General features: G+C 41.0%; 1 protein-coding gene across 6 annotated transcripts in view; it reads left to right on the top strand.

Moving 5' to 3' along the window:
* The window catches only part of ndst1b (N-deacetylase/N-sulfotransferase (heparan glucosaminyl) 1b), a 212,604-nt gene that overhangs the window by 50,758 nt on the left and 142,355 nt on the right, over positions 1–19,491 (top strand). For 5 of the 6 annotated variants that reach the window (XM_069898004.1, XM_069897999.1, XM_069897998.1 and 2 more), the window contains one exon: positions 2,267–2,341. The exons of the other annotated variant lie outside the window; for it this stretch is intronic. The gene's annotated coding sequence lies outside the window, so the exon portion shown is untranslated. The remainder of the gene's footprint in view (positions 1–2,266; positions 2,342–19,491) is intronic. 6 annotated transcript variants of the gene reach the window in all.

Here is a 19,491-nt window from a genome sequence, read left to right as displayed (position 1 = left end):
GACTTACCAGCCGGTCCCAGCTGCCGACCCACCCGCCGGAGCTCCCGTCACCTCGACTGATGCAGGTACTTACCGTGGTCAAAAGTATGTGTGTATTAGTTGACCCCATAAATTTAATGTTAAAAATGGTCTTTAAAAACTCGACTTTTACACAAGTATTTCTGGTATATATCACAAGTGCTAGGATACAGTGCAGAAGATTCATTGGCTTGAAAGCATGAGTATCTTTTGAAAGGTGTGCCTTTACTGCTGTTATCAGACTCTTGAGTGGACCTCTCATTGGTAAAATATGATGCCCTTCCACTGTTCAACTGTACTTTTTCCTGAACCTTTTCCATAAACTCTTAACTTGAATGACAAAAAAAAGTCTGCAGTCCTTGTGAATTTCCATCCATCCATGGGTCTCTGGCAAGAAAGAAGGAAACAGTTAACTCTCTTGGTCCTTGTCCTGGGAGACTCACTCCTTTTGTTTCTCACAAGCCTGCTTGAGTATTTGCAGTTGTTATTTCCCATTTTACTTCTCTTTAATTCTACTCTGAAATATGTCTGAGAGCTCAAGGTATTTTCTGAAACATTCAATTGAATTATTCTCCACTTGACCTGAACCTGTTTTGAGAGCAATTTAATTATATGCCCAGCAACCCCCTCTCTTTGCAAGGCATTGACTGTGATGTGCTACTGACACAACAGAATTAACCGTTAAGCCCTAGTTGGGCAACTCAAGCGCCCAGAAGGCAGTGAACACAGTCACTGGCTTTCCCTCCCATCCACTGCAGATGTCTACATGAGACACTGCCTCAGACAAGGCAACCAACGTCATTAAGAACCCTCATTACCCTGGTCACAACCTCTTCTCGCAGCCACCTGCCAGCAGTTTCCATCCCATAACTATCTGATTTTTTTAAATTAAAAAAATGTGGATATGCAGCACTGTAAAAGGCCCTTCAGCCCACAAGTTCATGCCACCCAATTTATACCCAATTACCCTACAATACCAGTTCATTTTGAATGAACTGTTGCCCCCAGGGAAAACCCATGCAGACACGGGGAGAACATACAAACTCCTTACAGACAGCACGGGATTCGAACCCCGGTCATTGGTGTTTTGTACAGCATTGTGCTAACCATGTCACCCACTCTTGAACCTCCCCCTTGTTACATTACCGTATATATGCTCATAAAAGATTTTAATTTTAATAGCACATTTTAAAATAAACCATCATCAACTATTATAGACCATTTAAAGCCTATACAGAGTTAATGGCAGTCAGACTTGACGGATGGACCCCACGTGGGAGCACTGAGACTTCACAGATAACAGGACACGCACATGATTGTGTCAGAGTTGGTGGGAAAATGTCAATGGCATCGAGACTTTAAAGAAGGACTCAGGCCCGATGCCTCCTGTGGACGCTGCGAGAGCAGCTGAGTTCATACCTCCTGTGGACGCTGCGAGACCAGCTGAGTTCATACCTCCTGTGGACGCTGCGAGACCAGCTGAGTTCATACCTCCTCTGGACGCTACGAGACCAGCTGAGTTCATACCTCCTCTGGACACTGTGAGACCAGCTGAGTTCATACCTCCTCTGGACACTGTGAGACCAGCTGAGTTCATACCTCCTGTGGACGCTGCGAGACCAACTGAGTTCATGCCTCCTGTGGATGCTGCGAGACCAGCTGAGTTCATACCTCCTGTGGACACTGCGAGACCAGCTGAGTTCATACCTCCTGTGGACGCTGCGAGACCAGCTGAGTTCATACCTCCTGTGGACGCTGCGAGACCAGCTGAGTTCATACCTCCTGTGGATGTTGCGAGACCAGCTGAGTTCATACCTCCTGTGGACGCTCCAAGACCAGCTGAGTTCCTCCAGCATTTCTGTGTGTTTTTACTACAATCACAGCGTCTGCAGACTTCTGTGTTTCATTTGAGACTTTGCAGTCATGGTTTGGATTTTATGCCTGGTGCATAAGATGTCATGATTTTGAAATGACATTTTTAAGTTTTGAGGAAAGCCCTATACGCTGGCATATACGATAATCATAGACGGTTCCAACAGCACAAAAGGACTGGATTCGATATTTGCAAATCACTTATTTTGCAGTACAATTACTGTGAATATTTATTACTATGGTATCTTGTGTATTAATATTGAATTCAATTAGTTTACAGTTGTAGTTTTTCTTTACAAGTAGCTGTTCAGCTGCAGCAAGTAAGAATTTTGGTGATAGGTTCAAGTGTGTAACAATAAACTCATTATCATTTCAGTACCAATGAAATGAATCGTATTAAACACACAGGAATGCGGGAGGAACTCAGCTGGTTTGGCAGCATCCATAGAAGGTAAAGATATATTACAGATGTTTCGGGCCTGAGCCCTTCCATATGCCTGTGAAGCAAGATGGAAGATGGGAATTGAGAGGGTGACATTTGCCAGATTTTAGCAACAATCTGGAATTTTAAGAATTGTGTTAGAGTCGTGGTCAAGCATCACGGAATAGCCCCTCAATCCAACCTGTCCACGCTGACCAGGTTGGCTTTCTGGGTGAGTCACATTTGCCTCCTCCATATTCATCTTGTTCCTCCCTTTCCATAGATCTATCCAGACATCTATTCACCATTGTGTCTGTACACACTTCCTCTGGCAGCATGTTCGAGATACAGTCCACACTTTGAGTGGAAAAGATATCCCTCAGGCCCCTCTCATCTTAAACCTATGGTCTGTCTAGCTGAGGACAAAGACTGAGCATTCATTTAATCCAAGTCCTTCATGATTTTATAGGGACATCCTTTAATCTCCTCTGCTTCAGGCAATAAAGACCAAACCGATCCAACCTCTTCCCTGCAACTCAAGCCCTAAAGACAGGCAAGCCCCTGGTATTTCTCCAACACACCTTTTCCAACTTACTGATATCCTGCTGTAGCTTGGTTTGATTTAAGATGCAGATCAAGTTGTCCTGGTACCTGCCATAATGTAAATTAACCATCCATGGTACCTGCCCACATGGAATTCCTTGATCGTGAGGTGTACTGGATGGGTTGATCCTGCACACCTAGGAGGTGTCCCAACAACTAGAGCAGTAACTAGGTCTCAGTAGGTCAATCCTCAGGGAGAATGTCTTGGTGATATTAAATTTAAATTTTGACATACAGCAAGTTAACAAGCCTTTCTGGCCCATGAGCCCATACCCTCCAAATGCACCAATTAACCTACACCCCCGTACGTTTTGAAGGGTGGGAGGAAACCGGAGCACCCAGGGGAAATCCACACAGACAGCAACTGGGAAAACATTAAAAGCTCCTTACAGACAGTGTTGGATTCAAACCTGGGTCTCTGGCGCTGTGAGAATGTTGTGCTAACCATGCAAATGACTAAAATGACAAATAGAACACAATGACTTTTAAGGATTTAGTGCACTTTATGTAAGGGCAATTATTTAGGACCTTTGGTGAGACAGTAGCTGAAATATTGCATGCAGTTGTGTGCGCCGATTCTTAAAAAATATATTCTGTCCCAGAGAGAGTGCAGTAGACTGGCTCGGTCAGTTGTTCTCAACCTTTTTCTTCCCACTCACATCCCACTTTAAGTATCCCTATCCCATAAGTGCTCTGTGATTAGTAAGGGGTTGCTTAAGGTGGGATGTGGGAAAGGGAAGGTTGAGAACCACTGCTATTGACCCAATTGTTATTAAAATACTTTGCTTGAGAAAAATTGTCATTAGCCCATTTCCTTTGGAGTTCTGAAACCGTGCACATAACGAGTCAATTAGGGACGATTAAGACAGTGGTTTTCAAACTTTTTCTTCCCACCCACATCCCACCTTAAGCAGCCCCTTACTAATCACAGAGCACCTATGGCAAAGGGAACACTTAAAGTGGGATGTGAGTGGGAAGAAAAAGGTGGAGAGCCACTGGTCTAGAGGGACAGTGGTTGTCGCATGAGGGGTTGGATACACAGAACTGGAGAAGAAAAGAATCAGAGGAGATCTCATGGAAACCTGGAGGGTTCACAGTCTGGTTGCAGGGAGGATGTTTTCACTACATGAGGAATCTAAAATCAACTGTTAGAGTTTCAAAGTAAACACAAAGATGTTGGAGGACCCAGCGGGTCAGTCAGAATTTATGGACAGAAATGGGCAATCAACATTTTGTTTGGGCTCCATCAGTTAAATATAGAGATACAGACTAAAATGCGCCCTACTGTCCCATGAGCCTGCATGTGCCCAAATGGACACAATGCAACCAATTAACCTACTAACTCCATATGTCTTTGGAATGTGGAAGGAGACGAGCACCCAGAGCAAATCCACGCGGCCAAGGCGGGGAGAACGTACAAGCTCCTTTTGAGCAGCGTTGGATTGGAACCTCGGTTGCTGGCTCAGAAATAGTGTTGCCTAACTGCTATCTAATCCTTTATTGAGAATACAGAGAGAAGGGGATGGGTTGAATATAAAAAGGGGTATGGGGGGAAGGGAAGGCCTTGGGAGGGGTCAAGGTGATTGGATACCAGACACAAAAATGTGGGAAAGATGAAGAGGCAGCTAGTGTGTGGGGAAGGAAAGTTTGGAGAGGAAAATAAGAATGGGAGCAAGTAAAGGAGAGATGGAAATAGTGGAAGCAGATGAGGGTTGCCAAAAATTTAAGGCCATGAACAGATGCGGCAGAGTTTGGCAGGCATCTTGTCCACTGATTTGGTGAACTAGGTGTGGGTTCTACATTGGTGAGACCATATGCAGACCAGGAACTGCCTCACTGAGCTCCTGCACTATCTGTGGGGTTGGAGTTGCAGCCATTTAATTCCTCAGACTCATGAATTGCCAGGGTGAGCCTCAATGAAAACTTGAGGAGCAACCCATTATATTCTTCAACCCAATAAATTTTCTAATGTTGGGTAATTCCCACCTAACCTTTTCTCTGCTCCCATTCTCACTTTTCTCTCCAACTGTTCTGTTCCACCCCCTCAACTCCCATGTGTCCTCCCTAATCTATCATTCCTTCTATTCCACCTTCATCTATCCAATGGTCAATCACTTCTTGACACAACTTATCCATGCCGGTCAACTTAGCATTTTTGGCAAGACCCCTTTGATGCATTTGACCCATCTAAACCCTTCTGGTCTATAATCCGAACATTGTACAATTTTCCCTGACCTCCATGGACCACCTATAGCTCTCACTTCAAACACATTGAAGGACACGCAAGAAAAAGAATCTCTGGGTCATATGTGATGTCATGTATGTCATGACAATAAATCTGAACTTTGAACTTTTTTTTCCCTGGACCCATTCTCTTCTCCCTCTTCCCATCTGGGAGAAGGCTCAAGAGTGTGAACGCATACACCAACAACCTTAAAGGCAGCCATCAGACTCCTGAATGAACCCCACAATAGTGCTCTCACGCTGCCCTTGCTTGGTGCTAATTAATCTTTTCAGTGTAGCTCTACATCAGGGGTGGTCAAACCATGCCTTACAAGCCACACACAGCTCTTTGACATATTGTGTGACTTGTGGAAGTATGTTGGCTGAGACAGGAATCGCACATTACACATCAAAGAGCCACGTGTGAGCAGGGACTCTCACATAGGCTCCCAGCCGCATGCCCATCCAAGATCCCGCCTCCATGGCCGCCCTCCCAATCAAACCCCGAACGAAGCAGGTACTTACCATGGTCAAATATAGCATGTCGACCCCCTAAATTTTACCCTAAAAATTAATCCACAAAATTCATTTATTGTATGGTATACATGGTATGTGTACTTTTTAACATTGAGACTAATACCATTTATCAGTTTAAAAATACATACATGAATATTATTATTTCTTAATATTTATAAAAAGTTTTGCAACAAAATGTGGATGTAAGAGTAAATATGTGTATGTAATTTTTTTTCATGTCAGGCATCTAAAGTTTATTGTATGTGACTCTTGTGTTAAACAAGTTTGCCCGCCCCTGTTCTATAACTGTGCTGTTTACATGTGTTTACATCTAACCTGCTAGATTCCTCATGGAGCAGCCCTTCTCAGTATATTGTGACATTTAAACCTGCCCAAATATTTTTAATGTGAAAAGTGAACCTGATAGTTTATGCCAAACTGTAATTGCATGGATTGAAATTAGCAGATCATACAAGTTGAGAGATGTGATTCAGCAAAAAACTGGGATAAAGCACAAAAGTCTGCAGACACCGTTGTTGAAGTAAAAACACACAAAAGCTGGGAGAAACTCAGCAGGTCACACAGCATCTTTCATCAGATTTCATATTTATTGTCAGTATACATGCATGACATCACATACAACCCTGAGATTCTTTTTCTGTGGGCCAGGCAGAATTACCACTTATTGGTAGTACAAAAAGACTACACAGGTGCAGCGTAGACATGCAAACAAATACATGTGAACCTGGGGGTGCGAGTCTTGTGGCACCTAGACCTCTTTCCTGATGGCAGTAGTGAGAACAGAGCGTGTGCTGGGTGGTGTGGATCCTGATGATTGCTGCTGCTCTCTGATGGCAGTGTTCCCTGTAGATGTTCTTGATGGTGGGGAGGGTTTTTCCTGTGGTGTCCTGGGCTGTGTCCACTACATTTTGGAGAGCTTTACGTTTTGGGGTGTTGGTGTTCCCATACCAGACCATGATGCAACTGGTCAGCACACTTTCCACCACACCTCTAGAAATTTGCCAGGGTTTCTGGTGTCATACCAAACCTCCGCAAACTCCTGAGGAAGTAGAGGGGCTGACGTGCTTTTTTTCATGATGCGATTAGTGTGTTGGGTCCAGGAAAGATCCTCTGAGATAGTGACTCCCAAGAACTTAAATTTGCTCACCCTCTCCACCTCTGATCCTCCACTGATCACTGGATATAGCAAAGATGAAGGTACATAACCAATGTTTCAGGCTTGAGCCCTTCAAGGAAATGAGCAAAGTGTAGGCAGGCGCCTGAATAAAATGGTGAGGGGCAGGGGGAGAAGCAAAGTCCCACAGGCAGGTGGATAAGGGAAGGGAGGGCTCACCAGCAAATGGGGGGAGGGCGGATGGCTCTGTCAATGGAGAGGGAAAGGAGGGAGAGTGTCAATGTTAATGCCATCTGATTGGAGAGGGCCCAGACGGAATATTAGGTGTTGCTTCTTCAAGTTCGGGCACCTGCCTACATTTTGATCATCCCTTGGTGAAGGGCTCAAACCCGAAACATTGTTTCTTTATCTTTATCTTTGCTCTATAAAGTACAGGATTTGACCTACTGAGTTTCTCTAGTGTTGTGTTTTTATCGAAAACTGAGACTGGGCTATTTCAGACCTGTTATAAATTGCATGACTTTTTACAATTCTCGCCTGAGAGCATTATTTTTGTTCTGAATAAAAAATGTCCAGCTTCCACCTAAATCCATGGTTCAGTGGAAAGCAACAAAGGAGGTTCACCAAGGAAGAGCCCTTTAACCGCGCAGGCATTCAGTGGGTGCTTACTTCTACTAGTTTTAACTTTCATTAAGCAGCTGTGGACGATAAATCATCCCACAGGCTTACCCTCCCTCACTGCAATGTGAGACTTTTTCATTGACTGCCAGTGTTTCCAGCTTAGAGAAGAATTAAATTGTTGGAAGACGAAGTAATAATATTGAGGAGAATGCTGGGAAACATTTTTATCGTACTGTTTTTAAAATCACCCACTCATTTTAGATGCTTTGTTCCATGATGTAAGTAGACACCACTCAGAAGCTAAAAACACAGAGGTGCTGGAGTAACTCAGCCGGTTTTCTAGGGTCCGTCAGAGGGAAAGATATTTAATAGACATTTTGGACCTGAGTCTTCAAGGTGTGAGTAAATACCAGTCTGTATTAAAAGGGAAGAATGGGAGGTGGAGGAATACTGAGCAACAGAGAAAAGAACCATAGAACAATTGCAGCACAGAAACAGGCCACCTCGGCCCCTCTAGTCTATGATGAACCATTTTGTCTTGTCTCGTCCCTCTGACCTGCACCCAGTCCATAGCCTTCCACACCTCTCTCATCTATGAACCTGTCCAGATTTCCTTAAATGTTACAACTGAGCCTGCATGCAGCTCGTTCCACACCCCCACCACTTTCTGTGTGAAGAAGTTCCCCCCTCATGTTCCTCCTAAACTTTTCCCCTTTTGCCCTTTGTATCTCACCCATCCTCAATGGAAAAAGCCTGTCTACATTTACTCTGTCTGTCCCCCTCATCATTTTAAATACCTCTGTCAAATCTCCTCTCATTTTTTCTACACTCCAGGAAATAAAGTCCTGTTTAACCTTTCCCTATAACTCAGTTCCTGAAAACCGGGCAACATCCTAGTAAATCTTCTCTGCTCTCTTTCATCTTATTGATGTCTTTCCTGTAATTAGGTGGCCAAAACTGCCCACAATACTCCAAATTTGGCCTCACCAGTGTCTTATACAACTTCACCATAATATCCCAACTTCTGTACTCAATACTTTTAATTTAAGAAAAGATGTCCATTGGATATGATAAGAGGACAGGAGAGAGTAAAGGGGAGATTTGTTAGCTGGAGGAGTTGTTTTTGACTCTGTGAAAGGAGACAAACGGTGGGGGGGGGGGTGGGGGAGAGAGAGGCAGAGTGAGAGGGAAGGAGACATTGGGAAAGATGGGGGTGGGATAGTGGGGCTAATGGAAACCAGAGAAGTTGATGTAAATGCCATCTGGTTGGAAGGTACCCAGACAAAATATGAGGTGTTTCTCTTTTTCCCAGCTTTTTAAAACAGGCCCGTTCTTCACTTATACCTTGAGGAAGGGGTCAGGCCTGAACCGTCGGTAAAATATCTTTAACTACTACACACACTGTGAGACTGGCTGTGTTCCTCCAGCATTTCTGTGCATTTACTACAATCACAGCATCAGGCAGCCTTTTGTGTTTCACACATTCAGAAGCTGTAAGTATTGGCTAAACTTTGGTCTCTTGGCCATACAACAAATGCTCCATTTTGGCATCTGTAACAGCCCATGTCCTAATCATCAGTTCTTCACTATGGCAAGGCAGATCATTGCCCTGAGGCTGCATTTTGACTTCCCTGGGCCCTGCCATCACTTCCAACCTTGTCCCTGGTGCTGCCTTACCTTAGAAGATACCTCCCAGGTGTTCAGGGTCATGGACTGAGAGTCCGAGCTTTCCCAGTCCAGAGTGTCATGTCCTCCCTCCTCCACAAAACTCTATCAAATTGTCCATGCAGTTGGAACACACACATGCCCAAAAAATAAAATTTGAAATATTATTCTTTAGAACCATAGAACACGACAGTACTGAAACAGACCCCTTCAGCCCTTCTAGTCTGTGCTGAACCTTTGTTTTGCCTGAGAGCTGGAACATCTTTGGAGTTAATCCATCTGTAATGCCACTTTCAGGGAATTATGTATCTGAATTCCCAGATCCTTCTGTTCTACCGCACTCCTCAGTGCCTGACCATTTACTGTGTATGTCCTTTCTTGGTTTGTATTTCCAATAAGCAACACCTCACCCTTATCTGCATTAAATTCTATCTGTCATTTTTCAGTCCATTTTCCAGCTGGTCCAGATCCCTCTGCAAGCTTTGAAAACCTTCTTTGCTGTCCACAATGCCTCCAATTTTAGATCCAATTTACCACATTATCGTCCAGATCATTGATATAGATGACAAACAACACTGGTCCCAGCTCTGATCCCTGAGGCACCACTAGTCACAGGCCTCCAGTCTAAGAAACATCATCCACCACTATTCTGGCTTCTTCTGTCCAGTCATTGTTGAATCCAGCTCACTACTTCACCATGAATACCGAGCGTCTGAACCTTCCTAACTAATCTCCCATGTGGGATCTTGTCAACATCCACAGCCTTTTCTTTATCAATTTTCATGGTAACTACCTCGAAAAACTATAAGATTGGTTAAGCATAACCTACCATGCACAAAGCCATGACGACTACCCCAATCAGTCTATGCCTATCCAAATAATTGTATATCCGACCTCTTAGAACACCTTCCAATAATTTACTGATATCAGGCTCTCTAGTCTGTAATTTCCAGGGTTACTTTGGAGCCTTTCTTTTAAGCAATGGGACAGCATGAGCTACCCTCCAATCTTCTGGCACCACACCTGTGGCTAAGGACATTTTAAATATTTCTGCCAGAGCCCCTGCTATTTCTACACTAACACCACTCAAGGTCCAAAGGAATATCTTGTCAGGCCCTGGGGATTTATCCACCCTCATTTGCTGCTTTAAGAAAGCAAGCACTTCCTCCTCTTTAATCTGTATGGGTTTCATGACCTCACTGCTTGTTTTCCTTACTTCCCATGATTCTGTGCCTATTTTCTGAGTTAAGACTGATGGGGAAAAAAAAATTAAGATCTCCCATCTCTTTTGGCTCCATACAAAGCTGACCACTCTAATTTTCATGGGGACCAATTTTGTTCCTTTACTATCCTTTTGCTCTTAATTTACCGATAGAAACCCTTAGGATTTTCCTTCACATTGACTGCCAAAGTAACTTAATTTCTTCTTTTAGCCTTCCTGATTTCTTTCTTGAATTTTTCTTGGATTTTTAATACTCCTCAAGTTCCTCAATTGCTCCATGTTTCCTATACCTGTTCTACACCTCTCTTCTTCTGAACCAGATCCCCAATATCCCTTAAAAACCAAGGTTCCCTCTGCCTGCTCACTTGCCTTTAATCCAGACAGGAGCATGCAAACTCTGTTCTCTCAAAATTTTGACTTTTTGAAGATCCTCCACTTACCTCATATATCCTTACCTGAAAACAATTTATCCCAATCCACACATTCTAGATCCTTTCTCATCTCCTCAAAATTGGCCTTTCTCCAATTTAGAATTGCAACCCAAGGCCCAGACCTATTCTTCGCCATTATTAACTTGAAAACAATGGTTTTATGATCACTGGACCAAAAATGTTCACCTATACATATTTCTGTCACTTGTCCTATCTTGTTCCCTAATAGGAGATCCAGAATTGCACTCTCTCTAGTTGGTATCTCTATATATTGATTTTGAAAAAGCTTTCCTGAACACATTTGACAAACACCAAACCATCTAGCCCTTTTACAGTATGGGAGTCCCAGTCAATATGTGGAAAGTTAAAATCTCCTACTATCACAACCTTATGTTTTCTGCAGCTGTCTGCTATCTCTCTACAGATTTGTTCCAATTCTCGCTGACTATCGGGCAGTCTATAATACAACCCCATGAGTGCGGTCATATCTTTCCCGTTCCTCATTTCTACCCATATAGCCTCAGTAGATGAGCCCTTTGGTCTGACCTTCCTGAGTGATATTTTCCCTGACGAGCAATGCCACTTGATGAGCAATGGTATACTTGTTATTGAGGGGAATGGCCACAGGGGTTGCCCTGCACTGTCTGCCTGTTCCCTTTCCTTCTGACTATCACCCATCTACCCTCCTCCTGCGTCCTAGATGTGATCGTGTCCCTGTAACTCCTATCTTTCACTCCCTCTGCCTCCTGAATGATCTGGAGTTCATTTGACTCCAGCTCCAGTTCCTTAACTCAGCTTGTTAGGAGCTGGATGAAGTTGTCAGGGATATTGCTGGCTTCACTGACGACCCACATTCTACAAGAGCCTTGGCTGCCATTTTCACTCTCTATGACTAGATGAACAAAATATATGATATCTAAAAAACCTGCCCTTACCTGTTCCTACCTGCTGAATCCTTTTTGTTCCTCGAATAGGGTGGCCCTTTTTGACTTTAAACTCAGACTATCTGTTGAGTATTACCTATTAGCCTCTTACCTGTTTTCGCCGAAGCCTGTTGAACCAAAGCCTTACCACTCTGATTTAGCCCATTCCGACAATGACCGCTCCCCTCCTCCACCTTTGTCTTCAACTGTTAAACTTAATTGCTTAAGTTTCAAGTGCTAGTGTCGTTGATGAACACTAGTTCTTCAAGGACACTAGCACTGGAAACCAGGAAAGGTTATGCAAACTCCGATGATACATTCGAACTGAAGATATAAAAGTGAGGAATCAGCCATTCAACTCCTCGAGCTTCTAATTGTCGGTTTGGAAGGCACGAGTCTGGAATGAATTTAAATTATGTGGCCCACTTCCATTACAGACAGAGAACCTCTGAAATGTCATTACTTCCCTGCTTACCTTTGTCACAAATCAATTATATGCTGGTGTAACAGAATCATGGGAGTTGCCTCAAAGCCAGCAGTAAAACCAGTGGGAAAAGGTTTGCCGCATCCTTGCAGATTCCCAACTTTCATTAGTGTTTTTTTAACATAGAATTTGCGTTTTTTTTCTCTCTGTTCAAAAATGTCTTCCTACCTTCCAAATTGGCCTTTCACATGTGAATGACCAAAACTTTAAATCTCTGTTTCCTTTTTTTTTAAATATTTCTTTACTTTTCACACTGTGAACCATATCAACCAAAATATGTACAAACGTTTCTCATTAAACTTACACAGTGGTCTTTTCTCCCTTTAGGTCTTTCCCTCCCTCCCCTCTACCCACCCCCCTCCAAAACCCATAAATATTCAACATATACAACCATAAAACATTATCTTCACACAAAGGAAAATAAACAAGAAAAATGCGTCATCTATTTATTACACAATGAATCTAGTCGTTTTGTCTTATCATTTTCACTCTCATTTTAGGGGATGGAGGTCATAGGCAAGCTCTCTCCGATATGCTCCATGTACGGCTCCCAAATTTGTTCAAACATTGTGACTTTATTTTTTAAATTATATGTTATTTTTTCCAATGGAATACATTTATTCATTTCCATGTACCATTGTTTATACTCATGCTCTCTTCCATTTTCCAAGTTGACATTATACATTTTTTTGCTATCACTAAGGAGATCATAATGAATTTTTTTTGCACTTTATCCAATTTGAGGCCTAATTCCCTACTTCTTATGTTACTTAAAAGAAATATCTCTGGTTTTTTTGGTATGCTATTTTTTAAATTTTATTTAGTATCTGATTTAATTCTTCCCAAAACTTATTTACTTTCGAACATGCCCAAGTTGCATGTAATGTTGTTCTCATTTCCTTCTTACAGCGAAAACATCTATCCGATAATGTTGAATCCCATTTTTTAAATTTTTGAGGACTAATATATACCCTGTGTAACCAATTATACTGTATTATGCATAACCTTGTGTTTATTGTATTCTTCATAGTTCCAGAACATAACTTTTCCCATATTTCATTTTTTATCTTTGTTTAGATCCTTTTCCCACTTCTGCTGAGGTTTATAGTTTATTTCATTCTTCTTAACTTGCAGCTTAATGTACATGTTGGTTATAAATCTTTTAATTATTATTGTGTCTGTAATCACATATTCACAGCTGCTTCCTTCAGGTAATCTCAAGCTGTTTCCCAATTTATCCTTTAAATAAGCTTTCAATTGATGATCTGCAAACATTGTACCATGAGTTATTCCATATTTATACTTCAACTGTTCAAATGTTAATAAATTATTTCCCAAAAAACAATTTTCTATTTTGATTCCTTTTCTCTCCCATTCTCTAAAAGAAAGGTTGTCTATTGTAAAAGGGATTAGTGGGTTTTGCGTCAATAGTAATTTTGGTATTTGATAATTAGTTTTTTTTTCCTTTCTAAGTGGATCTTCTTCCATGTATGAAGTAAATGATGCAGTACTGGTGAGTTTTTATATTGCACCAGCTTTTCATCCCACTTATAAAGTAAATGTTCCGGTACCTTTTCCTTATTTTATCTAGTTCTGTCTTAGTCTAGTCTGGTTTTTCCCTTGTCTGGTAAAAATCTGATAAATACCTTAATTGTGTGGCTCTATAATAATTTCTAAAATTATTCTCAAACCACCTTGATTATACCTCTACTAATTTATCTAACACTACCCTTGGATTCTTCCCTTTCCACAAGAATTTCCTTATTATTCTCTTTAATTCCTTACAGAATTTTTCTGTTAAAGGAATTGGTATGGTTTGAAAAACGTTTTATATCCTTGGGAACACGTTCATTTTAATGAAGTTTACCCTCCCTATCATCTTCCTGCAATTTCTTTATTAATGGCTGATAATTTAGTTTGTACAAGTGGCTTAAGTTATTATCTAACCTGATCCCTTGGTATCAGATTGCTTGTGTTTGCCATTTAAATGGTGATTCTTTTTAAAATTCTGTATAGTCCGCATTACTCATTGGCATCACTTCACTTTTATTTGCGTTGATCTTGTACCGCGATATTTCTCCATATTCCTTCAATTTCTTATGTAATTCTTTGACTGAATCCTCTGGTTCTGTTAGATATACTATGATTTCACCTGCAAATAAGCTGATTTTGTACTCCTTATTTATTTTTATCCCTTTTATTTTCTATTCTTATCATTTCTGCCAAAGGTTCTATTGCTAAGGCGAACAATGAGGGGGATAGTGGACATCCCTGTCTAGTTGACCTACTTAATTTAAAGTGACTCAATACATATCCATTTATTGCTACCTTCGCCAATGGTCCATTATACAATGCTTTAATCCAATTTATATATTTTTCTGGTAGATTGAACTTCTGTAATACTTTAAATAAGTAATTCCACTCTACTCTGTCAAAGGCTTTTTCTGCGTCTCGAGCAACAGCCACTGTTGGTTTCTTATTTCCTTTAACTGCATGGATTAGATTAATAAATTTACAGACATTGTCCGCTTTTTGTCTTTTCTTAATAAATCCAGTTTCATCTTGTTTACTATTTTGGTACACAATCGGCCAATCTATTTGCTAATAATTTCGCTATTATCTTATAGCATGAATCTGGCAAGTTTTCTGTTTCTTCTATCTGGTTTATTACTTCCAGGAGAGGAGAAATTAATAACTCTTTAAATGTGTTATAAAATTCTATTGGAAACCCATCCTCTCCTAGTGTTTCATTGTTCGGCAGCTTTTTTAATATATCCTGTACTTCCTCTATTTCAAATTATTTTATTAGTTTGTTTTGTTCCTCTGTTGGATTATATGTAATTTGTTTGTCTTTTTTTCTTTGATGCCAGTATCGTTCTTTTAGCTTGTTCAGTTTTAAGTTGCCAGGCTAATATTTTATGTGTTTTTTTCCCTCCCAGTTCGTAATTGCTTTATTTTCATTATGTTCTTCTCCACCTTGTACATTTGTAATGTTTCATATTTAATTTTTTTGTCCGCCAATTCTCTCCTTTTCGTTATATCATCCCTTTTTATTAGTTCCTTTTCTGTACTTAGTATCTCCCTTTCCAACTGTTCTATTTCCCGATTGTAATCCTTTTTCTTCTTAGTCACATAACTTATTATCTACTCTCTAATGAAGGCTTTCATTGCGTCCCATAATATAAATTTGTCTTTCACTGATCCTGTGTTTATTTCAAAATATGTTTTAATTTGGTGTTCAATAAACTCCCTAAATTCCTGTCTCTTAAGTAGCATGGAGTTTAATCTCCATCTATATGTTCTTGGTGGGATGTCCTCCAGTACTATTGTTAATAATAGGGGTGAATGATCTGATAATAGTCTAGCTTTATACTCAGTTTTCCTAAGTCTCCCTTGAATATGGGCTGACAACAAAAACATATCAATCCTTGAGTAAGTTTTGTGCCTACTCGAATAATATGAAAATTCCTTCTCTCTTGGGTGTTGCCTCCTTCGTATATCCATAAGTTTCATTTCCTGCATTAATTTAACCATAAATTTGGCTACTTTATTCTTTTTACTCGTCTTTTGTCCAGTTTTATCTAACATTGGGTCCAAATTAAGGTTAAAATCCCCTCCTATCAATATATTTCCTTGTGTGTCTGCAATCTTCAAAAAATTATCCTGCATTAACTTTTGATCCTCCTCATTAGGCACATATATAATGAGCAAATTTCAAAATTCTGAGTATATGTGACACTTTATCATTGCATACCTCCCTGCCGGATCTATTATTTCCTCTATTTTGATTGGTACATTTCTGTTAACTAGTATAGCTATACCTCTAGCTTTTGAATTATAGGATGCTGCCGTTACGTGTCCTATCTAGTCTCTCTTTAGTTTGTTATGTTCTGCTTCAGTTAGATGCTTTTCCTGCACAAATGCTATATCTATTTTTTCCTTCTTCAATAAATATAGTAGCTTCTTCCTTTTAATTTGGTTATGTATTCCATTAATGTTTATAGTCATATAGTTCAACATGGCCACCTCTTTTCCACCTCTTCACCACCTCCATCCCCCTTCTCCTCTCTTAGTTTTCTCTTATTACACTTAATGTACAACAACACATTTAAGACATAAAGTACCCTGCAGTTCCCACATTCAATAATGCCTTAACCCCAAAAACCCCCCCCCCTCTGAGTTGCCCCATATCCCTTGCCGAGCAAACACAATTCCTTTTCATTTGGATTGCGATCTTGATCGCAGCGTCAACTGATTTTGCAGTGACGGTTATTCCCCCTCTGCCCAGCCCTTCCCAGAAAACACTTTTTTAAAAACACATATAACAAAGCTCTTTTTTTCCCCTTACTCCCTTCCTTTCCTTCTGTTTCCCTCTTTAGTTCTTTACATATACATTGTTTTTACATCTTTATATATACTTTTATCACCATTCTTCATTCTTGTTACATCTCTTCATCTCTTCTCCTGTCCTGCAAACGTTCTGCAATACATCACCAACGTTTTGGGCTTGAGCCACTTTTCTCATGTTCCCCCACACCTTTATGAAAGGCTCAAGGCTGAAACGTTGGTTCTGTACCTTCAGCTTTGCGACATAAAGGCACAGTTTGATCTGCTGAGTTTCTCCAGCATTTGTATGTTTTTTCAGTCAGAATGAGGCTTTCATCTTTTGCTGGGGATTGGAAGTATGATTCATGTTTATTTTCTGAATGTTTGCTCTTCCACAAAGCACCCCCCCCCCCCCCACACACACGCACACAGAGCCACCCCAGATCTGTGCATGACCAGGTGTTATATGATGTATCGCCAGATTTTCAGTACAATTTTCATGTACAGCCTACTGTGATAATTTACTTTAAAACTAAAAAGGTGATTTCTCTAGCCTTAACCTTCAATAATAAGCAAGTGTGGGGGTTCCTTAAGGAATAGTTACATTGACGTTAAAGATGACAGATTATGAAAAATTGTCAAGTGAACATTAATTCAGATTCCACAGAATTAACTCAGTTGTATGACAGAAACGAAAAGGGACTCGTGAACTAATCACCAACACTAAAATTATTGTACTCCTTTATTTCAAATGAAATTTTAAGGCTACGCAAAAGTAACAGTTTATTGAAAATTAGAGTAATTTGTGGAAGATTTTGATCAAGTATAAAATGTGTGTGTGTGAGTCAGTGAATCATACAGTTCAGAATTAGCCCTTCAGGCCATCTCATGTATACTCAGTTGGCAGTCTGGGCCAGTCCCATTTTGCTCTTTGGATGGAGTCATGCGTGATTGGATAACAGAGCAAGGGCAACATTATTTTGCTTCACGTAAGATCCATTCAGGAGTCAGATAACAGCAGGGAAGAAACTCCTTGAATCTGGTGGTGTGTGATCTCACGCTCATGAATCTTTTTTCCTAATGGGAGGAAGGAGAAGAGAATGTGTCTGGGGTTGGAGCAGTCACTGAACATCTTTGCTGTTTTACTAAGTCCATGGGAGCTCTATATGGAGATGATGGAGGTGTGCGCGTGCGTGCGTGCTTTTGCGCGCCCCTGCGGACCTGTGAACAGTTGCACACACAATGGTCTGAGCCACGCTCACAGCCCCCTACAGCTTCATATTGATCTTGGGATGAACAGTTCCATTACCACACAGTATTGCACCCTGTACACGTGCAGAAGTTGTTAAGGATTGGAGGTGATGTACAACATTTGTTCAGGCCTCTGAAGATGTAGAGGGGCTAATGTGCTTTCTGGCCATTGTGTTGATGTGTGTGCACTAGGATCACTGTTACAGATGTGCCTATCACAGTGGGGTCATCTGCAAATTTATTGATGCAGTTTGGCATCTGTGGGTGTTCAGGAGGTATAGTAAGGGACTGGGTACACAGTCTTGAGGTGACCCAGTGTCGAGGATGATGTAGAGAAGGTGCTGTCACCAGTCCTGTCTGATTGCAGGAGCGTTTAAAGTTCAGATTTCTTGTCAGTCTACACACACATATAACCCTGAGATTCTTTCTCCCATGGGCCAGGCAGAATTACTGCTAATTGGTAGTGCAAAAAACTGTCTTTAATAAAAGATACATGTACAAAAGAGACAAATGTAAACAATACAGAAAAAATAAATATTTAGTCATGAATAGTGTGAAAAACAAGATATCTTAAATGAGTCCCTGATTGAGTTTGTCGTTGAGGAGACTGATGATGGAGGGGGAGCAGCTGTTCCTGAACCTGGTGGTGTGAGTCTCATGGTACCAATACCTCTTCCCTGACGGCAGCAGCAAGAACAGAGCGTGTATTGGGTGGTGTGGATCCTTGATGATTACTGCTGCTCTCCGATGGCAGCGTTCCCTGTAGATGTTCTTGAAGGTGGAGGAGGGTTTTGCCTGTGATGTCCTGGGCTGTGTCCACTACCTTTTGCAGGGCTTTACACTCAGGGGTATTGGTGCCCCCATAAAAGGCTGGTCAGCACACTTTAAACCACATATCAGGTTTGTCAAGGATTTTGATGTCATACCCAACCTATGAAAACCCTTCACTGAAATATTCACTAGAAGGTTTTCTGTTCCTCACCTCCAGGCCATGCCCTCTTCTCATGGCTACCATTGGCAAAGAGGTACAGGAGCTGAAGACGATCACTCAACTGTTCAACAACAGCTTCTTCCCCTCCACCATCAGATTTATGAACGGACATTGAGCCACAGACACCACCTCATATCCTCTAGTTTTGCACTAATTTATTAAATGTAATTTATCACCTTTGCTCCTACGAGGCAATGAATTTCATGATGTGTCCATGACGATAAATTCTGATTCTATTGTGTTCTAAGCTTGGTTGTATCACACGATCTTGCTTCTGATTCTGTGTTAAATGAAATGGTGTGTTTGAACAATTGGTTGTGTTGATGGTCTGAAATCTTCCCCACTGATAATAAAACCTGCTTCTTGCAGGAAGACACTTATCTGAGTTTCAGAGGTTTAAACAGGTTCTCCCTTGAGACGCTGCCATTGTTTTTACGCTGCTCTAGTGGCATCTGTCAGCCTAGTTCTCAAGAGATTTATGTTGATGGCTTCAGGATTTTGCTGGCTAATTAATAATTTTTTTACGCATTTATATATGTCATTGGGTCAAATTGTCCTGTTGGTTACTCTTTGACCCTAAAGAAGAATGGACTGAAACCTCATGAATAATAATAATCACCCAGATTCAATATGATAGTTGACATTGTATTGTATGACCTTGTAAAATAACATTATTCAATTGAACCTGTTTCTAACCTCTGTATTCTGTCATCTTAACCCTTTGCTCAATCTTGTTCCTGCAAATTTGTTGTAAAGATGGGACCTTTTCATTCTCTACATTGGAGAGAC

The sequence above is a fragment of the Narcine bancroftii genome, chromosome 9 (assembly GCF_036971445.1).
Source record: "Narcine bancroftii isolate sNarBan1 chromosome 9, sNarBan1.hap1, whole genome shotgun sequence".
Taxonomy (NCBI): domain Eukaryota; kingdom Metazoa; phylum Chordata; class Chondrichthyes; order Torpediniformes; family Narcinidae; genus Narcine; species Narcine bancroftii.
The sequence above is the reverse complement of the archived record's forward strand: the minus strand, read 5'-3'. Positions and strand labels throughout refer to the sequence as shown.